Source organism: Pteropus vampyrus, unplaced genomic scaffold, assembly GCF_000151845.1.
Source record: "Pteropus vampyrus isolate Shadow unplaced genomic scaffold, Pvam_2.0 Scaffold1000003855, whole genome shotgun sequence".
Taxonomy (NCBI): Eukaryota; Metazoa; Chordata; class Mammalia; order Chiroptera; family Pteropodidae; genus Pteropus; species Pteropus vampyrus.
Window position 1 is genome coordinate 552 of NW_011918257.1, and position 2,865 is coordinate 3,416.

The 2,865-nt window shown below is 46.2% G+C and overlaps 1 long non-coding RNA gene across 1 annotated transcript; it reads left to right on the forward strand.

Moving 5' to 3' along the window:
- The first annotated feature begins 753 nt into the window (after positions 1-753).
- Positions 754-2,447, forward strand: LOC111735587. The gene is made up of 2 exons (XR_002778859.1): positions 754-1,006; positions 1,833-2,447. It is a non-coding gene; the product is annotated as an uncharacterized LOC111735587 (long non-coding RNA).
- The last annotated feature ends 418 nt before the right edge of the window (positions 2,448-2,865 follow it).

Consider the following 2,865-nt stretch of genomic DNA (forward strand, 5'->3'; position numbering starts at 1 on the left):
TTAGATCTGGAAGATGGAGTTGTCAGAGGGAATGCAGGTTAGGATGAAAAAGTGCATGAGCTTATCTGGTTCTAGGTTTCTGAATGCAGAATTATAAGCAGGAGATTAGGTTTATGATCTGAAAATTGAGTGATCATGTTCACGGATCAGGAACAGATTGGAGTCTTGCAGGACACATGAGTGCAGGCAGAGGCCTTTCTGCTGTTTTATACTGTAGAGCACTCATGAGAATCTAAGCTGGGTAAGAAGAATAAGTGGTGTAATGGCCTGCTGAAATGTGAAAGGGTTAAAGAATAATTAAAACCTGAAACTGGACAAAGGAAGTCCATAACTTAGGCCTAGTTTCTGGAACCCCTAACCACATTCTGTTAATCATGAAACTTGTAACAATGAGCTCATACGCTAACTGCCAGTTTTAGCCTGTGTAACCCTGCTTGCTTGCGTGGCATGAAAAATAATCAATTGTATATAAGCTGAAAATTACTGTTTGGCCATTGCCCATGGGAACACTGGCCATTGTCCATGGGAACATAGGCAATCACCCATAGGAACATAACATTCTAACACAAGCTTTCTGCTTCTGTACTTCCCGCTTGCACACCTGACCAGTGGGTTGACAGGTAGTGAATAGGAGAAAGATGGACCTTTGTGTTTAAGACAGAATGAGGAATGGGATTTGGGGCTTAAAAACCTCGTATCTTGGCATTTCGAGGCTGCTCCTTTGCAAGGACAGCCGCCGGCTAATAAACTGTCTCCTGGTTAAGAGCACTCAAGTTGGGTCTGGTTATTCTGGACACAACATTTGGAGGCCCCAGCGAGATCTTCTCGTTGTGGGAAAATTGATCAGTGCACCGGGGCGTTGGACCATTTGCGGTTGGGGAGGCCTCTAGGGCACTTGCCCTAGCCCGCCGCCTGTGGTTTCTCGCTTTTCGGAGCACGATCCTGGGAGTGCTGAGGCAGTTTCTGGTAGGGGGCCCAGGGACCGTGCGGACGTCGGACGCGACAAGTAAGTCGGCGGTCGACTGAGACTGTGACGACAGTTTTCTCAGTCCTGTTCTGGTTTGTTAGTCTGTGTCTGTCTTGTTTTGTTTTGCTTCGTGTGCTTTATTGTGGAACTATGGGACAATCACAGGGCAAACTAACTCCGTTACAGTGCATGCTTAACAACTTTAAAGATTTTCATCGTAGGGCAAGGGCCTATGGTGCTTCAGTAACCCCTTTTGATTTGCAGCGCTTTTGTCGATTAGATTGGCCGACCTTCGGAGTAGGATGGCCCTCCGAGGGATCATTTAACATGCAGACTGCATTCCGGGTTCGAAGTGTGATTTATGGAAAACCTGGGCATCCCGACCAAATTCCTTATGTTGATGTTTGGATTGATGTTGTTTCTGATGCCCCTAAATACTTACAGAATTGCAGTCGTGCACCCATTACTGTAATGGCAGCCATATCCCAGGATTTTAAGAAGCCCCCACCGGTGTTGCAGGGACCTCCCTCGGAGGATGACTGGTATCCGCCACCCTATAATGGAAATGGGGGTAGACGTCCTCCTCCGGAGGGACCGGGACCTCCTGTAACCCGGTCTAGGGGTCACAAGCCACCTTCCCCTGATTCAACCTCCCTGAAAAGAGCCAGTATCTGTTCAAGCCCCATTGAAGGTGATTCCAGGAGGTGGCGGTGAGCCTACTGTCATCTACTCGCCATTCAGTACTAGTGATTTATATAATTGGAAATTGCAAACGCCATCCTTTTCAGAGAAACCACAAGGACTAACCTCCCTTTTAGAGTCTATTTTCTTTACCCATCAGCCCACTTGGGATGATTGCCAACAGCTCTTACAGGTCTTATTCACTACTGAAGAAAAGGAAAGAATTTTGCGGGAGGCGGCTAGAGGAGTAACAAACCCAAATGGGCAGCCTACAGCAGACTTAACCAGGGTACAGGCTGTGTTTCCGATTCAACGTCCCCAGTGGGATCCAAATACAGATCAAGGTAAGGAGGCTCTCCTAAGGTATCGCCAGTTTCTGCTACAGGGACTCCGGGCTGCTGCACGTAGACCAATAAATCTGTCCAAGGTAAGTGAAGTAATTCAGACTAAGGACGAGTCACCTGCAGCATTCTTGGAAAGACTATTAGAGTCTTACCGCCTATATACACCTATTGATCCGGAGGACCCCAACAATAGAAGAGCCATTAATTTGGCCTTTATTAGCCAGTCGGCCCCTGACATTAGAAAGAAGTTACAGAGATTGGAAGGTTTTGAGGGAGAAAGTTTATCCAAATTATTAGAAATAGCTCAGAAGGTCTTTAACAATAGGGACGGTGTGCAAAAGGTCATGTTTGTGGGACAACAAGGAAACCAACCTCCTTGGAAAAAAAAAAAAAAAAAAACCCTAACCATAGAGGGGGACCTAGCAACGAAGAAGGCCAAAATAGAAAACCTAGGCTAGGAAGAGACCAATGTGCTATTTGCAAAAAGAAAGGACATTGGAATGAGTGCCCTGAAAAGGAGCAACCAGGAGGTCAGAAGAAAAAAGGCCCCTCATTCTTTTGGAAGATGAATAGGGGCGTCAGAGCTCTTATCTAATGAGCCCCCGAGAGCCCAAGGTAACTTTGCAAGTAGGGGGCAAACCTGTGAACTTTTTAGCTGATACTGGTGCAACTTACTCAGTTTTAACAGAAACTGCTGGTCTGTTATCCAAAGAAAAGACTGTAATTCAAGGAGCCACTGGGAAAGGGAAGGCATACCCATGGACACAGGCAAAAATTACTGACTTGGGAAAGGGAACCATCACGCATTCGTTTTTAGTTATGCCTGAATGTCCTTTTCCTTTGCTTGGAAGAGATTTGCTCCAGAAATTAAAA